Here is a 21952-nt window from a genome sequence, read left to right as displayed (position 1 = left end):
TGTTACACATCTATTCTCTCTGCTTTTCTGTTTCGCTGCCATGGTGAAAAGAAAATAGTGGTGAACTTTCCCTGAACCAGACTTCCTTTAATGGGCCCGGCCGCGTGTTGACCCAGCAGAGTCGGGCCTGCAACACGATCCTATCCAACACACCAGGCAATCAGATTACACGCCGGCACCGACAACACGCCCCGCGCCCGTCGAATTTCAATAAAAGTCCAATAATTAAATTCTCCTTCACACCCCGGGTTTTACAGGAAGGAGATAATAATAACTGCTAGATACAGTTCTGATTTCACGGCGGAATTATGACATCTTTCAGCCATCAGTCGCCCCGTATTTCTCCGTCAACGGAAGCGGCGACCAGAGATCTTATTACCTCGAAACGCCGTTAATGCAGTGATTATGATCTGTTATAAATCAATTGAAACCACAAATGTAATGTTTAGCCCGTGCATGCGTGCTTTCTCCAGTGTATTTAGTTACGCGCAGCTGCTCCTCCCATCCTCAGATATCTCCCCCTTCGAATTTTCCAACTTGATTATGTCAATAAGCGAAATAGAGTTTGCACAGAAAGGACATAATATTATTTCCTGCTCGCTTTTGATTGAGCCATTAACCTTTTATCTCTGCCTTTTGTTTGATGTTTCTAAAAGCTAAGGTGGGAAGATATTTATTCCATTTCCGCACAGTCGGCCAAAACAAACGAGTGAATCATTCCGGCGTGTGTAAACAAAAAGCCTCTCCAGGTCTCTGCCAATCAGGTCTTATAAAATATTAACCCAATGTCATTGCCCTTTTAAATTCTCTCACCTAGAATTCCCTAATTGTTCCTTTTTCTTTATCTCTCCAGTGCAGAGAGTAAATAAATTAACAAAATAGCTTTTATCGCCCTGAGTAACCTTTTAACTGAAGGATTATCTGGGGTTTATTTTTCATTTCTCTCGCCGCGATAGCAGAGCATGCCCCATTGATTGGTTTGCTGGGGTGGTGACCAGCCATGAAAACAAGGTCTTATTGATAAAACAAAGCAGCACATTACCTTCTAACAGCCGGGTCAGGCAGCAACGCACAGGCCTCAGACCCCAAGGAGCCGCTTGGACTTTAGACTTTCAGACAAATCAAATGATTTACCAACACAGGCAAAACCACCGTGAGAGATTAAGAGGAAGAACAGGAAATTATCCTTAAACAGCTACGTTATTGATGGCTTGGCGTTTTTATTGGTGGAAATGATTTGAGTGTGATTTGTATTGGCAAAGCAGTGAATTCAAATCTTAAATGTATAAAAGTATTTGACATCATGTTGTATTACTTTTGATTTGACTGTTCCACTTCTGCTGGAACGTAACACAAAGCCAAAGATAAGGTCACTGTCAATGCAAACGCTCAAATGAGGAAGCTCATAGTAACTCATTAATCTTTTATAGTGAGCTACATGTTTGTTGTAGGAATGTTTTAATAGGAAGTTTAGAATGTTATACAATGGTAATAACGCATTATTCAATCTTTAAATATGTTATTTTACATGATAATTAATAGGAATAAGTGGAGATAATTTTGGTTAAAAACAACAAAAACAAAAACATCACTTAACCACTTATAAAAAATCTAGTGTATTTTACTTTTATTTCAGAATTTGTTCATAATTGGCCTCATTGGGAAGAGTACTACTTAAAGTTATCAAAAGTCGACGGCCCATGTTCCTTTACCCGATGAAAAAAAAAAAAGAAAAAGAAAGAAAAACATGATTTATATTTGCTGCTGACCTTGGCACTCTATTGGTTGTGACGATCATAATCTGGGAGTCGCACTGTGATACATGAGAATGCATTCACTCATCCATCTTTCCCGTGCGCCCATCTATCCAAACCTTCATCTTGTATCTGTATTTGCATTGAACCTATTCTTGGATTATCTCAATCAGCTTCCCCCTTGCACCTGTCAAACAGCGCCGTGCACAGGTAGCCACATCTCCCTTATCAGATCGAGATAACCCGGATTACAGGCAGTTTGTGAGTGCCAAAAGAAGAAGATGAAAAAACACACAGAGTTTTATTTATTAGGGGTAGGAACAGCTGCATCCGCCCGAAAACTGTGAAGCTTTGTTATGGAACAATATATCACAGATCAAATGGTGTGAAATCAAAGGCGGGGGAGAGTTAGCGGCAATCCCACTAAAAACCCTTTTAAAGTGCATGTCTGCTCTGATCCCCTGTGTACTAAATGTGCTGCTGCAGATCGGCGCGGTGCAGGGGAGAGTGGGTGCCTTCCTGGTGCCTTTGTCTGGACCAGGGCCTGATTAGAACCATGCTGGGACTAGACCAGGGCTGTGGCTTAAGACGGGGGGCAATGCAGAGATATGAAGGAACAAGGGCAGTAACCGTGCAGAAAATTATAGTGCTGTAAAGGGTGATTATAATAGCTACACTGCTATATTTAGTAAGAGGGCACAATATGATGTAATTATGGTTTTAATACATTCAATACAAACAGAATTATGTCTCAATATTGAACATTTCATTTAAAAACAGCAATCAGCTAAGTTTACAGACTTTGGACCAAATGGGACTCATACACTGGAAAATAAATGCCTTAACTCCATTGGATGTCTTATGTCACTTGTGAATTTTTTGTTCATAATTAAGTTTATTTTAATCTAAAATGTAAAAACTTGAAGGAAAAAAACAATAACATATAAATATTATATATATCAAAAAAATAATTAATCATTTTGTATTATTTGTATATTTTTTTTAAATTAAAATTGGATTGTATATATTTAGGTTATTATTACTGCTGTTAGTGTTAATGTATAATGAACTCAACACTGTATTAGACTTTTAATTGTGTGGTTTGTGGCTCATTAGAGGAAAACACACAGAACTTTACAAATCCACTTGATGATGGTTGTTCTTTCTTTTGCCATAATTATTAAATTTGTTGGTCATTTTTCCACCATCCAGTAAATACTAGGGCTGTCACTAATGATTATTTTTTTTAGCAGTCATTTATTGTGTTTTTGATTAGTAGACTAGTCAAATTATTGTTTTAATAGTATATTGAGAGTTTTTGAATACATTATCAACAAAATAAATGTTGATATATGGCGACAGAAGGCTTCAAGATAGAGAACATTTATTAATAAATTGCATTATTTATGAAAATCTGAATTATTAAATTTTTTTTTGACATTTTGATTTAATAAAGCCGCTGTTATAAAAGGTATTTTTGAAAGTGTTTTTGACTCTGATAACTATTATCAAAACACAATTATGATTATTTTTTATAGTCGACTAGCCCTGTATACAATATCATAACAGTCTTGCCATAATTGCAATTGCAGAAAAATATATTGTGCCTTTCTCTAAAACTCTGAAGAAACTCCTCCAGTCTATCCTCCATCATAATTTCAGCCTGTTCCACGAGCGACAAAGAGCTAACTCTTATAATCTTTCTATTAGCAGCGTTTGAAGCCCTTCAGCTGTGAAATAGAATCTGGAAAAAGATCTTAAAACACGATAAATTACTGATTATTCGCGTGCATCATTAATGTTAAAAGTTGATTCCATAATTGTATATTCCATAACTACAGAGTCAAAGATTGTTTGGTATCACATCAACAGCCTGTGATAATGAGTAAGCACACTTCGTACACGGCGTGAACTGATGAGGAAAGCCTAATTGGTTGACTTTTCCATGCCTAATGGATGATTCTCTTAATTAAAAAGATACTGTACCAAATGTTGGAAATCAGATAGTGCTTAAAGTAAATGCAGTTAATCAAATGTATGAGAATGAACAGTTCCAGGAAAGCCTAAATGAGATGGGTACGATATGATTTTGCTCCAATATTTATTAATTGCAAGTGCCTTTGGTTAGCAAAACAGAGCAGGTCTTATCTTCAAACTGTGAGGAAATTTCATCTAAACGCTCACACTGATCTCTCTTTTTCATGAACTGCGATGCATATGAAACAAGTCTTCAAAACAAGGCTTTAAAAACTTACCCAGTCAGGGTGCCTTTGAGGATATTTAATTAAAATCTAATCCTGCATTCATTAAGGCTCACATAAATTAAGCTGTCATTCATAAGATTTATGGATTCTCATTTGCATATTGCATACAATTCATCAATTACTCAAGTATGAAAGGAGCGCATTTCCCTTGGAGCTGCCTGCTAGCCTGCCAACATTTGAAATGAGAGAAAGAGCACGACTGTCAGGCATTCACTGCAAACTTTTCTCCACAATGTCTCCGCACTGATTAATCTCATTTTCTAGGCATCCCTTACAAGATTGTACACAGTCCAGCTGCACTTTTCAATTATTTCTCCTGTCCTCTCAACTAACTTTGAAAGCAGGACAGGCTAAATGTAGACTCGGGGCTACTTTGATTTTTATGTATATAACATGTCTTTTTGCCAGCGTAATCATAAATTAGAGAGCAGGGCTTTAGACGTCCTAATGGAAAGGAAACGCAGTCGTTTTATTGCAAATCCCATCAGGCAAATATTCTGCATGCAATAATAGCATATTTCCTGTCACATTTACAGAGGGATACGTCCAGCAGGCATTCTGACAGAAGGAATGAATAGAGGGAGGCTGAACAGATGAGAGAGAAAATGGCAGAAGCAAAACAAAAGAGAAGGTGCTGGTGGGGTGGGGTGGGGTGGTGGGTACTAAACGAATAAAACTCCCTTTTTGGACGTGAGGCTATGGGAAACACAGTATGCAGTAAGTGCTTAAACCAACCGGAGCGTGAGCACATCTAAGATAAAAGGTCAGGCCAAAAACAAACAGAGCACTCGTCAGGACGAATGGAATTAATTGACTCATTAATATGCATGGCTAATAAAGCTCGAAATCCTAAAACAAAAATCATTGTCAACCATTGGCTTTTAATGGCTCTTATTTTCAGCTTGAGAAGAGCTGGTCTACAGGGTGTATCAATCTTGGAAGGGGTGGAGTTCCTCTATACAGCAAACAGGCTCGGGGATAACCTCGGCGATGTACGCTCATGTCCTCCCCAGCACACAAAGGCTGAGTTGTTCTGGTAGATGGATTAATTGAGAATTAATCCCAGTTTCTGGCAGTAGAACAGACCGGCAGTTAGAAGTGAAAGTCATCCTGAAGGGTAGTTAATTGGTTCCCCCCGTTGCAAAAGCTTTTGGAGACGAGAAATCAAGCCGCATTTTCATTAATCCTCCCCATTGTTTTGAGAAATTGTTGTGGAGAGTGACTTCAGATAGAGTCAATAGTTAAGGCTTTTAATTTGCTTTTAATTTGGCCAATGGGGTGACAATTAAAAGGCCCCAAAGAACAATAGCTGTGAAAATGATGTGTTCGATCGCCTCCTAAATGACTCTGAAATCAAAAACCAATAAGCAATTAATACACTGTACTCCGTTAAGCACATCCAACCTGCTGCATCCTTCCAATATCGTTTTCACATCTCCATTAAAGCTTTTTTTCTCCACAACTTTGGGAATAAGCGGTGCTGCAGACAGCCGGATGTGATTAATGTCAGCTCTAAATGGACAGAGGAGAGGTGATGTAATCATAACACGAGACGACACCGGCACAAAGAGCTGCGTCGGAGAGCGGAAGAGAAACGAGAAGGGGGAGAAAAAAAACAAATTAAAAATAAGACACAAACATGCTCAGAGTTCAAGCTAAACAGGAAGACTGCCATGATTAGCATTAATTGCACTGAGGATTGGATTCCTGTGTGAAACATTAAACAAAAATTATCCTCTGTTTATTCGGCTTTTTTCCCCTTGACTTTCTTTTTTCTCAATAATTAATGAAAAGTAAATACTTAGGAGTCCAAAAATGATCCGGGGAGGAAAGGAAGTGTTTACATAATCAAGGAGATTGTAACATGTCTCTTCCCACTTGCTTTGTCTGTATTTATCTTTAGCCTACACAAAAAAAGGTTAGGGCCTGTTTCCTCACTGTATCCCCATCCCAGTAACAGTGCGCGCTCCCCCGAGTGCTGACTGCTGCTAACAGAGTGTTTGCATATTTAGATACAAGCGGCCCCTGTTTATGCAGCCTCACTCTCGGCTGCTCCAGTTCACTCCGACGCGAGCCCTGATCAATGTGGCCAGCTGTGCTTTAAATGCTGTTTACAACAATAACATTGCGGCTAACAGAGCAGAGCGTTTGCGTGCACACACACACACACACACACACACACACACTTCAGCCGGAGACCCCAGCTTTTGCGCATTCCCTGACGCGCATTTGTACCGAGTTAAAGACGAATCAAAGTACTCGGCAAAACATGGAAAGAATTGGATTGCCGCTGCCCGTGATCCTTTCCGGAAAGAATTTCTCACGGCAAAAGCGGGAAATAACAAGGGAGCTCAAAAACTGGAGTCCCACCCTTCTGAAGAGGCCCGAATTGAAAGTGGCAAATACCAGTTACAAGCTATTTATTCGTCACGAGCGGTTTTTTTTTGGCAGCGGATGCAAAACACGCTGTCAAAACGGCTGGAGTTGCTGCACATGCGACAAGTGCTTCTGACAAACTGCTTTTTACAAACGACTCCGGGTGAGACTGTTGCATTGGTGGAGACAGAAAAAGAGATGGTTTTAACTGTGAAACGGGAGCACAAAGGCCAGCTCAGCAGATAACCGTGCAGGGCTGCTGGTGTCCTCTTGCTTTTGATGATATAATTCTTAATGCACAGCTTGAGTAGACATAAATCTTATGGCCGAGCGGCCCCTCACCTGAATTCTTTTCTCCTCTCTCTCTCTCCCGTGATGAATTGTTTGCTACATCTCAGAGACTAAAACCCTTCAACCTCTTCAAACCCGGGTTTCTAATAACGCGTAGGTGCTGGGGAGAGGTGACAGCATGATGAATATCACAACAGACAGCTCCAATATGGGACAATTTTACCAGATCGATATCTCACTGCAATATCACAGAATAGGAGCAGATATTAGTCTACACAGTGTATTACAGATGGGGTACATTTCTTCTCCCTGCACTCCCGGTGAACCTCGGCTATATTTCATCCATGTCGCCGATGGTTTACACACTCACAAACGCCGTGGAAACTAATCATAGCATGGTAGCCGGCCACGCCAGATGCAACTGCTTAAAATTATCCATATGTGTGACGCCGGCGTAACCCGCTCGTTCGACACGGCGACGGACTTGCAAATAAACTGTGAATCACTTTAGGAGGATGTTACAGACCATTATTTCCAGTGAGAGCAAATGTTTTGTCACTTTTTAATAGAGAGGTTGCAAGGGCCTTCTCATATGGGAGACGCAGCTTTTACGGGCGAGTTGTTGTGAAGTTTGTGAAAGCAGAAGGGTAAATGTCTAACAGATTTATTGGACTGCATTGTGGTTTGATACACGTTTCAAAAGTCTTCTTCCCTTTTGGAGGAACAATGGGTTTTAATTCAGCTTGTATGTATTGTACATTGAAAAAGGGATGTCCGCAAATGTAGAGGTTTTGGCCAAGTGGAACAGCCGTGTCAGGATATATGTGAAATCAAACGTGCAAATGAGTGAAATGTAATGATAATTAGATAAGAAGCAAATTAAGCAGCGGAAGTCGAAAAGTGTTTGGTTGAATGGGTTTTATACTGTTGTTGCTGTATATTGTTGTTATACTGTTGGTGTACATGCTCACTGTAAAAATAAAAAAAACAACAGCTTTGATTTCTATCTGAGAAAAGCGCTATATAAATTAAATAAGCTCACTTATTTCAGAAGAAAAAAATACAGAACTGCAAATTGGTGTTCTGCATGACTTCCTGACTAAGTGTCTCGCTTTAGCTTTTGTCTAATCTTTTACAGCCACGTGTGCTTCTGTGTTGACTCCACTTAATTGTGTGAAAAGTTGTTGCGCAAAACTTGTTCTGCAGTATGATTTTTCAGTTAGAATGACAGCGTCGGAGTCTGTTTCTTCTCTTCATTAGGGTTTAATTTGCTGTAAATTACGGTTCAGGGGATTCGTCTCAGTACAAACATTTGTTGAGCCATAGATGAATAAATCAATCACAAACAGCGGCTGGCAAATTAACTGACACTGTTCCCTTTGTGGAGCACCATGCTAAACACTGTGGTCAAGTAACGTGTGCCTGAAGAAATAGAAAGAGACACCTTTTAGTTTCAGGGGACACACACGCATATAGAGCAGAGGGGGGAGTGCGCAGACGCTGCTAACTCGTAATATCTTCTCTCTCCGGGGGGCCAGAGCTGAGGGCCCCTCTGCTGTCAGCAGCAATAGGACCAGTCTTTTTGTGAGGGCCGAAGGTTCGTTAAGGGCTATTAATGGAACACAGTATCCCTTGTGCACAGGACTTGTCAGTGTTTCATTAGGGACTGATAAACATATAATACATAAGTGTCAGGCGCAGTGTGGGTGCAGTTTGACGCAGCTGCGGGAGGGAGACCACGGTTTTTTGGGATTGCAGCGGTCCAGTCATTCCAATGCTCTGCGTTGACAATATTAATGATTTCAGACAGTGGGATGAGTGAGGGGGACACGGCGAGATGGGAGAGCCTGCTGTTGGCATTATGGAGGAGAAGTCAATTACAGGGATGCACTTTGGCAAACACTGAAATGTATTATACTCTTGAATGGTGATCTAAGTAGAAGCGCTTTCTTGGGTCGATACGCAGGCGAGATGAGAAGCACTGGCATATCTCTGTTGTACATAGCGAGCGCAAACGCAGAAGAAAAAGAAATACATCATATTCAATTAAAGTGCTTTTTCACCACTACTGAACAAATCAGCCCGCAGCTGGGACTCTGGGTCTAGTTCACAAAGTCCTTTTGATCATTTTGTGGCAGTAAGAAGAGAGTTTGGAGTCCCACGGAGTACGGGACCAAGCTGATCTTATTATGATAATTGGGACACATCAACTTCAGATAGCACTAATGGAGTGAGATTTCGGTGATCAAGAGCATGCATTTGACTGTGGAAGCCAGTTCACTTTTCAGAAGGAGGCATTATGCAACACTCTGGTTCTGTTCCCAGTAGGCAGTTACTCAGACCGCCAGCGAGAGCAGCGGAGCGCTTTTAGCTGCAGCTACATGCTCTTTACACTTTTACTGATGGAAGTTATATCTATTTCCTCCTGAGTGAGTAATTGGTTACCATGACCATTAATCAGTTAATCTCCTCTTTTTTTGGCCCTTCTTTGCTAAAGAGAAATATCAGAGGTTCCATAATTAAAAACGTGTCAGGTGAGAGTCCAACGCGCTCCTCACACTGTATGTTCTCACATTGGCCGCCTTTGTTCGTCTTATTAACCTTCTCTCTGCTCAGCGCGCCTTTAAATGAAATCTTTAGCCCCTTACATGTGAAATTAAAACTGCCCTCCCTTGAGCGCTTTTAATTATTCTTCTTCAGGAGAAACTTGCACTTTTGTCAGGATGGCCTTTTTCCCCCGGCTCACTCCTACTCAGTGACCAGGTCTGTCATGCTTCAGTCCTCCCTCCTGCCCACTGCTCGCCTTTGCCTCCTTTTCTCTTCTTGCGCGGCTCTGTTTAATTCTCACCTTGCTCTGCCCTTGTCATCAAGCCGTTGAAGCACAAAGCCAGGAGCAAGGGAGTGTTTACTCATTTCCCCACTACATTACCCCTCCTATTAATCATTGCATGGAAACTTCTGGACACTGAAACATCTCTGCAGCGATGGCCCAGCTGCCCCCATATGCTAACAGCGCCAAGATGTACATGGATAAAAAGGTGTTATGAACAGAATCCAGTATCATAAGTTAGTCCTTCAGAGCACTACGGGCTTCAGAGTAAATGTTAAAAGTCTAATTCCCACTTTTCTTGAAGTATGTCTTTCATAATCTAATGACGCTTCTTGATGAAAACAAACCTGAGGTAAACACGAGTTTGTTGACATTGAAATGCATCATTCATTATGTTCACACAGGACGGGCAGAGGTTAGTGTCACTAATTAATCAAATTTAATTGCATGTAAATTGTATTTTTAATGCCGATGAGAAAAATAAAAAGCTGTTTAATTCATGCAAAGGAAGCCGCCTCTTGTTTCCCCTGGCTTGGTTTATTTGCAAAGATCAGAGAGTACAAGGAAGTGTACACAAGTTTCTCTAAACGCTGCTTAGCATCAAGGATCATTCTCGTTTCAATCATGTCTTTGAAAATAATCAACAAAAATAAAACTGAGGGTGAAAATATATATTACAGGAGAATTTAATTTGCGTCCGCACTGCGCTGCGAACAAGGCAGGGCTGCTCCAAAGGATTCTTATAAAATTCAATTAACACACCAACAGCTTTTCTTTTCTCCCCTGCCCTAATTCCCACATTCCCGCTGAAATGACTGCATTCTGAGCGATTATGCTAACCGCTCGGAGTGCACCATAAATTCACAGGTCTGGGAACGGCTGTAACGAGAGCTCCTTAAATATGGGAATGAGACGTTTGAGAAGATGGATCGCCGTGGGCTAGCGGTCGGCCGGTAGTGGGCAGGGGGAAACTTGTTTGCGAAACACATGCTACTGCTGCTTCACGGCTCCTAATGAGCCAGTATGGACATAAGTAACAATGTCATTAATGATTGAACCCCCTTTTTCATCCAGAATTCCTCTTTTACTGGATAGCCCCGGGCACCCGACTGCAGGTGCCATACATAAGGAACAGTGGGGGGAAAAGCTGGCAAAATATTTGAAATTCAAATAAAAGAGTAATGTAAATAGTTTTGAGAGAGTTTGCCCAGGGAACAATGGCCCCTTATGAAACAAGTGCGACAGAGGGAGAGAGGACAGGGCTGGCGGGCCGGGGGACGGCAGTGGTGGGGGCTGGAGGGATGATCCAACACAATGTGGCCCTTCTCCTAAAGCAACTTGTTATCAGGCGCTACGCAGAGCCCCCCATTCAATCTGCATTTAAATACATTTCAGTCCACTCACTCATTTGCATTCATTTCTCCCATTATATTTGAAAATGGCCAAACGTCTAGCCAGCACAATGTGGGAGCCTATCACAGGCCCGGGGAAGCCCACACCTGATGCCAATGGAAGCGGCTCGCATCTATTCAGCGCCTGGTGTGATCTGACAAGTCCAGCTCTTCCCCGTCCAGGAGACTTTTCAATTGGATCTGCTCGTGGTGACAAAATTGTTTTGCTCATTGGGTTTGTTTTTTTCCCCTTTTGTACTTGTATCCATTTCGCCCCCATTTCTCTGTTCTCTCACCCTTTCCCTCGTCAGCAGGCCCGGGTGTCTATTTGGGAGCCATGGGAAAAGCAGAGGCAAATGATTCTCAGTGGCTTCTGATTTCCACTATTTGTTCAGCATTAGGCCCACTTATCTCTGAAAGAAAAAGCAACATGTGGAGAGAAAGTGACAGGCAGAAACTCCGTCGCACTAACAGGGCTATTGTGTGCTCAAGATCTGCATTCAAACACGAGGGGCCCTCTAAGTCTCTCCCTCTCTCCCTTTCTGTCTCTCTCTCTCTCTATAAAATGTGCACATACTTGTGTGTTGCAGTCAATTACTGCTTCTAATCTGTACAGCAACGGAGAGTAAATATTTCATTACCTTTTCAAATAAACAGTTGGTCAGAGTCCGTGAAGTGTCATCTACACAGAGAAAGGAGCTCCAACAAGCACATTCACCAGCTCCATGATACCACCAAGTTTGTGAAGTGGATACTTTGTGCTCGGAGTACACTAGCAAAACAATTAGGACTCGCTCTGCGGTGTCTTGAGCTGAAAAGAACGGCTGAAGTGGGCAGCCATTTACAATACATCACTTAAATCATTCATTTCAGTCCCTGTTCTTATTCTGCACCTTGATAATCCTCTGCTCCCACTTGTCGGGGAGTTGCGTTTCTCACAGTAAAAAAGAAAAGTTAGGAGACTTGTTTTGTTGGCGACATGCTAAGTAGTGTTGAGGGAGATTAGCAGATGAAATAATGCAAGAAGCGGCCAGGGCAGGCGGGAGGGGGGAGGAGATCTGGAGGCAGGAGGGGGGGGCGAGCAATGGCGACTGGTGGGGGGTTGACAGAGAGATCCCAGAGTCTACCGCTCATTAATCACTGCAACGTCTTTGACCTTTCATTTGCCAAGGGCGCAAAAGAGACGAGGAACAGCGAGGGAGGGGAGGGGGTAGAGGATGGTGGCCACTGGCTCGCTGCTGGTCAAGGGAGGGGGGGGAAAAACACACACACACAAAAAAAAAAAAGACTTGGAGGCCAAAGAAGAGATGACCAAGGCTGGGATGGGCTTGAGTAGCGCTCCAAGTTCGCAGCCGCCACAACACATTCCTAATGAAGAGTGAAATTAATCAGCTTCACAGCCTGTTAGATGAATCAGGCGTTTCCCCCCTCCACGCAGCCCTTAGGAGGTATCAGCTGCTTGGCTTTGCTTCGCCTGGACTGATAAAGACCAGATAGGCCCCATGCCCATTTACACATGTTATTTAAGGAATTACAAAGATGTCCGCCATCCTTTCACACCCGGTAACTTAAGAAAACTGCAAAGTGGCGCGAGTTTGGCGGTGTATTTTTAGCGTCGAACCAGGTGGGATCGGGGATTATGGGAGAGGCAGCCGAGCGGAGAACACAGGTATAAACTTGACACTTTGCTGAAGCAATTGAAGAGGAGCAAGTGTCTGTCTCTGCGCCGGGTGTGACAGACTGGAAATAAAACTGGGAAAAAAAGGGCAAGAGTAAGTGACAACTGTAAAAGCAGCTTTGCAAGGCTTGACTGACATGTGGAAAGACACCTGTTATACATCATTACATCTCCATTGTGTACAGCAACTTGGAAACGCACTCGTGTAATTAGATAATAAAACCAGCATGTTTCGCGCCGAGGAAATACTAAATAATTAAGCCACAAATAAGCGTGCATGGAAATAAATTGTAACGTGGACTAATCAACACTAATAATGACACAGGCGGAATCAACGCAGAAGTAATGAGCAATATGGTTTTGCGTTGAATGTGGTGGACAGATATTAATATACATTTAAGATTATTTTTACCACTAATTGATGTTCAAGGTTAATCTAATCAGTCCAATTGTACCTCTGAAGAGCCTGCTCCAGTTTAATTGGCTATTTTTATTGCCTCAGCGAGGTTTTAATTGAAACCAAAAGGGATCTAACAACAACTGTCACATGCTGGAGTCGAGGGAATAGTTATAAATATGTGACAAAATATATGAATTAATAATGAGATTTCTTCTTGCATTATTGTAATTTGTGCCCAGAAAACAGATTCCAAACTAATACGTACATTATCTTATGAATACATTTTAGCACAATTTATAAATACAAGTGGCAATTGGGAATTTCTCATAACTGGTTCCAAAGCAAAACATTGTTATCTAGACCTGTTACAATATAAAATTGAGTTAAATAAAAGTGTTATTGTAAGAAGAAACCTCAGGATCTAACAAGTATGGACACCATGATCAAATGCTTATTTGTGTTCATTTCCATTGTCTAATAGATAACGGTTCCTAAAGTTTCATGAAATCAATCTTCAGAGTGATAAAATAATATGGTTGTGACATAAACTGCCATTTAAAAAAAAAATATTGAAAAAAAAGGAAATTAAGGTGACAATTTTTTGTATATGTGTATTGAATTGGGTTTACTTAAAGGTGCACTATGTAACTTTACTGGTGGAGAGTCCTTATCTGTTTCCATGGTGATAAATAGGAGACACCCCCAGGCCAAGTTAGACGTTTACAGTAAAATTGCATCTTTTTCAAGGTATTTTTGAGCAATAAAAAGACCCATGATTAAATAAATGCAATATATACGTAGATAAGTTTAATTTCTTTCTGTTGAACACTCCAGGAAAAGCAATAACATTTCTATGGAGAGAAGCAGGTGGTGAACCATAAAAGTTACGGTAAATGTTCCACTTTTAATTAAGCTTCTACTATACTCGCTCACCAAATAATCATGACATCCCGACAAACATAAAGTAGAAATTCAGTCAACCACAAACACCACTTCTGAGGGTTAAGTCACCTGACACTATGAATATGAGCTGTCGGGCCACACATAGTGCTATTCTAGTGGAATATAAGAGCTGTTTCTATGTAAATCTGCAAAGAAACCTGAGCATTAAAAAGTGTCATTGATTCAAAAGGAGAGATTACATTGTGTCTGACAAAAGCGTGAACATTTCCACAAGTCCTGGATCAAATTCTGCACCGGAGCAGCAGCCATTGATGATATCGATCAGTATCACAGTTACTACGCCAATATGAAGTATCATTTGGCGCTTTGAAAATGCTCTTCTGGTGCTTACAGAATTTGTGGAATATTTCTTTCATGTGTCTCCCTTTGTACGGTGATATTTGAGGTAAATGTCTTATTAATTGCACACTGGCTTTCTGCTGACAGGTCCACTGAGGACTTGGAGGCACAGAGAAATGAATTGTTGTTGTTACATCGTCACTAATGAATGACAGTTACTCTTTACCACTGCTTTAAATATCAGACCTATTTCCAGAGGCGGCACTGAAGGTAAAGATCTTTGGTGGAAGGATATAATGAAGAGTGTTGGCAAGACAGAAAACAGGACCGTTAGACCAGAGCTGGGCGATATGAACAAAAATCTAAATCGAGATCGAGATCTAGGCAGCGCTCAAAAGGGTGGGCCTCGTCGACCAGATCTCTGGACACAGTAAATGGTTCTGGTGACATGGAACATCACCTTGCTGGAGGGAAAAGAGCCTGTGCGGGAGGTCGAGCATTACTGAGTAGATATAGTCGGCCTCACCTCTACGCACAGGTTGGGCTCTGGAACCCATCTCCTCAAGGGGAGAAGCGGCAGGTGGGTGTGGGCTTACTTATAGCCCCACAGCTCAGCTGCCACATGTTGGAGCTCACGCAAGTGAACGAGAGGATCTCGTCCCTATGCCTACAGTTTGGGGACAAGTCTCTCTCACAGGTCTCGGGGAGGATCGCACCCCCTGATCTGCACCCGAGCAGTGTTCAGTTATTGGACTTCTGTGCTAGCCACGATTTGTCCATAACAAACACCATGTTCAAGTACGAACCAATCACCACCTGGATCCCAGGCCCAAGTGTAGCATGGAGGTCTGCTGGGAACGCCTTGCGGAACCCTCTGCAGATCCAGGGGGACACTGGGGACATTCATAAAGTAGACCATGCTCTCAGCCTCCATTGTCAATGCGGCTGCTCGGAGAGGGAGTCGCAAGGCCTCAGGTGCCTCGGGATGCCATCAGGCTGACGAGGGAGTCCTATCAAGCCTGGTTGGCTTGAGGAACTCCAGATGCAGTTGATGGGTATCGGCAGGCCAAGCGCAACATTCGTGTCGTTGTAGAGGCAAAAACCCAGGGTTGGGAGGAGTTTGGGGAGGCCTCAGGAGAGGGAAGTAGCAGAGAGGAGAATCAAACCGATAGTTGGATTCAGGAGGAGCACCATGGTTTTCATCCCGGTCATGGAGTGGGAGGGGAGTCCTTGTCCCAAGTGGAGGAGTTCAAGTATCTCGAGGTCTTGTTCACGAGTGAGGGAAGGTGTGAGATTGACAGGTGGATTGGGGCAGTGTCTGCAGTGATGCTGTTGCTGTATCGGACTATGAGGAGCTCTCAATTTACCGGTTAATCTACTTTCCTACTCTCTCCAATGGTCAAAATCCCCTGTTTTAGTCTTTCTTTAGTCTCAGGTTTTGTCCAGTTGTGTCCCTATTTTAATCCTGTTTTAGTCTTTCTTTAGTCCTGTTTTAATATTGCTTTAGTCCCTGGTAAAATCCTGTTTAGTCCCTCTTTAGAATTAAAGTTTTAGTCTTGCTCTCAACCCTGGTTTAATCCCATTTTAGTCTTGGTTTTGTCCTTGGTTTAGTCCTATTTTAGTCTTGCTTGACAATTCAACATGTGTTCAACATCAACAGAGATGTGTTTAAACTTGTCATTAAATGTATTTATGTATGTGAAAGTACTGTAAAATGATCCACAAAAGTTGAGAAAAATCACTTTATAAGATTTATAAGATTATAAGATTAAAAACATGTTTAATATTTTATATAATCAATATACTCTATATGAAAAATGTGCATATCTTAAAAACAACATTCATTATAATATTCATGATATTATTTGATATATTGCCCGCCTCTTTCGTAGACTACAGCGAATAAGAATGGAAAACACCAACTACTCATGCCTGACATGTGTAAAAGAAACAGAAATAATCTGCCGTCAGTAGAATGTTCAGCGACCCCGATCACACAGGCGCTGATAAAGACGCGCTTCAGGAGGACGGCTCTGTTATGTGAGCGGCTCAGTGGATTGGAATGCATGCTAATTGTCATCAGAAATATGTGGTGAGCCTCACAATTTCTGGCATTGCTGTATACCTTGGCGAAGGACATGCCAGAGAGGCTGGAGAAAAACAAAGATTAATGAACAGTGTTGAATCGCCGTAATGCCATGTCAACAGTACCATACATTTCATTACAGAGGTCAGCAGTGCCTCTGTGCTAATGCCTACGTGGAAACAGTTCCACTGCAGCCGGCTCCACAGCTCCGGCTGCAGCTGAAAACTGGAGATAAAACCTTTTACTTGTACGATGATATTTCACTGCTGATGTGATTATGTGGACCTATTTACAGTCACAAAATCCTCAATTTCACAAGCTCAAATGCAAAGAGGCATTTAGAAATTCACCAGTGAACAGAGGTGACAGCAGAAAAAACGTTTCCATTGTCAGACTAATTCAACGTGTCAGTAAAACCTGATGCTCTAAACAGAAGCAATCCGCCCCTTTTAAATAATTGATATTTTCTGATTAAATGTGGCAGTTTGGAGATAATGAATTCTTTATAGTCCGCCTAGAGCAACTCAACAGCTCTGCCCTGTATGACAGCTTTATGGGGTCTTTTTGCCCAAATTTTGAAAGTTTAACCTATGTAGATCAATGTGCTTCTTTAAAAGAGTTTAATAAATTAAAGTGCAGGGGGCTTTTTTCGTCAGCGTGCAGAAAAAGCTGATGAGACAGGTTTAGTTTAATCTCAGGCAATAGAAGTCATTAACCATTCTCCCAGGAATTAAAATATAGCTTGCCCTTTTCTTCTCTCACTTATCATTAGCATCACTTTAATCTCCCCGCGTTTCACACTGCTATTTTAATCATTACTTACTGCCTTTTGACAACTGAAGAACATGGCTTCTTCTCGCTCAGGCAATATCCTGATTTTACCTGACAAAATGTAGGACATCATTTTTATATATCTAAACTTCCTCTTGTTCTTTTTGATTCTTTTGACTGGCTCACTTCAGTTATCAGAAAGTCTATTTATATCAAAAAGAATCAAATGTGTGGGATTTGGTGGACTGAAGCTGACTGAATTAAGGCTTTATTTGCATCTCTCGTGTTGTTTTAATGGATGGTGGACTCACATATGGTCCTATGTGGGTCAAGTCGGGTGCTGGGGGTTTACTTTATTTGTCTGCCCTTGAATCAATGAACATTTATAACACAAAGCACATATCTGCGGCACAGAATATAAATAAAGAATTATGGCCGTCTCAAAGACAATGACAGATGTAGGGCACACAGTTTTCCAACTTTTGTTTCTTTATTGTTGAAGCGAACAGTACAAGTGGACAATAGGGCTGGATCTAGAGCATGATTCATTTACAAATCAGACAATGGATGCAGAGCTTTTGTTTCTAATTTGTATGAAATATGATAATGTGACCGTTTTATTTTCAGTGAAAATTGGATGAAATATAATTTACTCTAGACACTGTTTCTGTTTAATATTTTATGTTAAAGCAGAATGAATACTGCAGAATGAAAATGCAAATATTACATCTTAGCGTCATTACATTTCAATTGACTGATTTAACAGTAATCCAGGCAAAGCTAGTGTAGTTCTCCCTTAAAATACATGAAATTGAACTAATCTGCTTTTCCTTCACTGCCTTTTTAAAACTGTGCCAAGATTAAAGGCATTACCAAAGAACAGAAACCCACAGTCTTTTAATTTAGTGTTCAATTACTTAATCCCTTAATACAATTTGAGTTTTGTCCAAAAACTGCATCCAGTTTTATCATTTCAAAAGTAAAAAGAGCTTTACACTTGTAGCGCACATGGATCTGCAAAACGGTGAGGCACTTTAGACAGGATTAAAGATGTCAAAAAAAAGAACGAGCAAATGAACATAACACCAAGTTGTCTCCGTTCAAAGCCCATTTAACCCCTCAATTTAAAAATCAACACTGAACTTGTTCCCTGAACGGTCGGGAGCAGTTTGCGAACATAACAACAATAAAATCCCCTCCTCTCACATCAAAACGACGCTGGATTCATTTGTGATCTCTATCCGAGTTCAAAGGCAAAGTTAGAGTGATACTTCAAAGACGCCTGTAATCAAAGACACGCAGCTGTTAAAACAATCTTTTGTTAGTTCATTGTCTTCAAAACCAAACTCTTCACAAAATCCCCAAATGAAGGGAAGCAGAATCAAATAAGTTACATTCAATCATTCCGAGTGGGAGGCTTTGGTGTCATGCTCCAATAAATGCAACTCTCAAAGATTTACAACTATTTACAGCAGCTGAAGCGGTACAATAGGAGCGCATCCTGCCGCAGGAAAGACCAGCACAGCACTCTTAAATATGCCACTGGCTCCAGGTACGGGTAATATGGACTCTAAACAAAAGTGAGGCGTTTGACAAATGAATCACCTGTTTATGAAAGTTGTATTATGTTTGATGTTCTCCGCGGGGCAGTGGAGAACTCTGGCCTGTCTGTCCTTCCTCTGTGGCCTGCTGCACGCTGTCAGTTCATTTCCTCCACCAGCTCCAGCTGTATTAACAAGTCACTATCGCTGCATGATGCCCTGTCCCTGCAGTCTTCATGCTCCACCGTCCCACAAAGATACAGCAACGAGAAGATGTGTTATTGCATTTAAACAGCGTGGAAAGTGCTGTCAAATGTTTAGGTAAGTACATTTGAAGCAGGTATCTGAACCTTCTTCACTACATGTTTTAACTGGACGGGAAAGTAGACAGTACTTTGTATATGGTTTGAGGCTTTATTTTCAGCATATTCATGGTAACAATCTGCTGAAGGTTTTGAGTTCAAGCCTCAACTTTGAGCAAACAAATTATACTCAAATATAATTCACTAGAAACATGTTTTAATTGATTACGACCGAACCCAACCAAAGATCAGCACACTGTAACAGTTCTCCAAATCTGTGGGAAATGCTTTACTTTTTACTCCTTTTATGCTCTACTTTTACTTCAGTTATCTGTGCTTTTACTTAACAGAGTACTTTTCCCACCACTGCATTTAAATAAAACCACACAATCTTCCAGACAGTGAACCCATTTATGCAGTTTAAGACCACGTTCCCGTCTGTTTTCAAGTTGGCTGAAAATGTCACATTTATTCTATGACCTGCATCCCATTTGCTGTGATTAGCCCTAAAAAAATGTACTTTTCTAGTTCACCCCTGTCCAAAACACTTCTTTTCTTAATAACGCGTTGCTTTTGATGCTCACTGGTGTTGCCATGTTGATGCTGGACCATGCCAAAGCAGGTACAGAGCAGAGGAAAAAGAGCTTTGCCAGTTCATTGGTTTGGGTTTAATTTTTTAATATGCGTTAGCGCCTCGCTTTAATCCACCTCTAATGTACACCGTCAGGGGTTACTGTTGAGATAGAAAAAGGCGCTGTCAATCAAAGCCTGGTCAAATTATAGCCCGACTCCATTAGGTTTAAAATAGAGCGATGAGGTCTAGCGCGAGTCAATCAAATCATTTAAGGACGGCTGTTATGGTTATTATGTTCTACTTGTTATGGAACCTTCTCTTACCTTTATTGCCATCTCTGGCCGGATCACAGGCAATTGCACCTGTTGTTTTCAGATGAAATGTTGTTTTTCCAATAACACAGATTTATACTCGGATCGCCCATGCAGAGGTCGTGCACACGTGTAAGTCATGTGGGAATCAGGGGAGCCGAGTGTCATTTTGTAATACAGGAATGTGTGGTTCGTGAAAATTGATAAGATTCATAAATATCCTGTCTTTTTTTCCTTGTCATTGCGCCATAAATCACTTACTCGCTAATTATGCAGTGATTTGCATATATTTCATGTAAATGTTATGCTGGGTGCCCTTCCTGCAGCAAACCATCTCCTTATCCAGGCTTGGGACGGACAATGGCCATAAGGAGTTTTTTCCTTTTTTCTTTCAATTTTATGGGGGGAATTTATTTTTGGAAATTGAACACATAAACATTTCCACCCACATTTGTGTTAATCTTAAAATGTGTTTCTATTAGACAGTCACATTTATTCTATTGTATTTCAGTCAGGTCCGTTAACTTACCTACAGAGGAGAAAACACCCAGGGCAGGCCGCACACCACATGGAAAAGAAAGAGAGAGAAAAACATCCATTAGTATGCCAAAAATGCCTTTAAAATAAAATAGCAACTTTGTAAAAACAAGAAACCATAAATGTTTCATGTCGAGATTAAAGCAAATCACACTGCGCATTTTGTTTTTGGGCAGCGCTCCTTCAGTGAGTGGAATTGCCAAAGACGACAAAGCAGATGCATCTGTTCTGCTAGGCTTGGACAAGTATCTTTGGAGGGAAAATCTGTAAGTGAATAACAGGCCAAGTGACAATATGCGTAAAATGAAATACTGTGGAAACATTCTCATTTTGGCTGTTTGCAAACATGACATGAGCCGCGTGACTGCCAGACGCACTTAACACGCACTTCAGCAACAACAGAAAAGTGGAGGCAAGACAAATTGCCAAAAATGACATTATCATTTCTGTATATGTCACATGGCGAGGAGATCTATGTCAGGCTTTGAAAGGGAAGTGCTGGAGCTCGGAGACTGTGTGTGTCTGTGTTACTGAACACAGTCGCTGTGTGTCTGACCTGCTCCATCTGGAGGATTGGAGCACTCGGGGGCTGTCACACAATGGGGAGACGAAAGCCCGCTGAAGGATAACAAATGACTTCATGGCAAAACAGCCATTGAAATTCTTTCAGTATGTGGCATTAAAAACAACTGAACAAATAGAGATAAGAAGGTGGGTAGGATTTGAAATGAGATTTTTTTCTCCCGCTCCCCTCTCCCTTCCTCTCTGCCTCAGCTTAAAAGCTAAACAAAACAAATGGAGCTTATTACTGCAGATTACCTTACAGTGGACAGATTCACCGCGTGAGGCCCAGTGTAAACAATGACTTTCTCTCCCTATACTAACTATGTGCCATTTATAACAGTGAGCAATCATATCCATGCGGCCTAAGATAAAGAGGAATACGTCCCGGCCAGCAGTTTAAAAATATAATTGTTTGAAGGGGTTGTTTCTATGTGAGTTACCATAGCAAACACTGATAAAGCTATTAGACCATGTGTTATATTATTGCTTGTATCAGGGCTGCAATAACAGACAGGCCCATTGGAGACGGGCCGGTGGCTCAAGAGGCGAAGGAAAAGCTGAGCGGTGTCCACAGTGTCGCCCTGAACACGAGCGGTCACGCTGGTCACACCACGGCCAAGGGTCAATTCAGTTTTTGGTTTGTTCCATGGCTACGGGTTCTACACAAGGCACGACAAGTCAAGCATTTAAAAGAAAAACATTCAGGAAAAACTGTCTTAAAGGGGAAATGTTGTGTAAAATTGACTTTTGTTAGCTTTTAACCCTAGTATATTGGTGTTCCCTCATCATTAGTTTACTCAGAGTTGTATTTGTATATATTCCTGCATGTTTGAGTGATCTGGATTGTCCTGCTTTTGAGGCTCGAGTTCTCAGAAAATATCAGTTTTCACCTACATCCAAACCCCACCCACTGCTCTCTTACTTTTTATACATCTTTGGATTATCCCGGGTCATTCATGTAGTGTTCAAAAATGTCACAAAGCAATTTTTCCCCAATAAAACTATGGAAATGGTTAAAGGATTAGGGTCATGTTTGCTAC

The 21952-nt window shown here is 41.3% G+C and overlaps 1 protein-coding gene across 6 annotated transcripts in view; it reads right to left on the bottom strand.

Moving 5' to 3' along the window:
- The window catches only part of dachd (dachshund d), a 99034-nt gene that overhangs the window by 52368 nt on the left and 24714 nt on the right, over nucleotides 1-21952 (bottom strand). The window lies entirely within an intron of this gene.

This window comes from Eucyclogobius newberryi, unplaced genomic scaffold, assembly GCF_026437365.1.
Source record: "Eucyclogobius newberryi isolate DKJ021-1_F unplaced genomic scaffold, fEucNew1.0.hap1 SCAF_14, whole genome shotgun sequence".
In the NCBI taxonomy this organism is placed as follows: Eukaryota; Metazoa; Chordata; class Actinopteri; order Gobiiformes; family Gobiidae; genus Eucyclogobius; species Eucyclogobius newberryi.
This window is presented reverse-complemented; position numbering and strand designations above follow the sequence as displayed.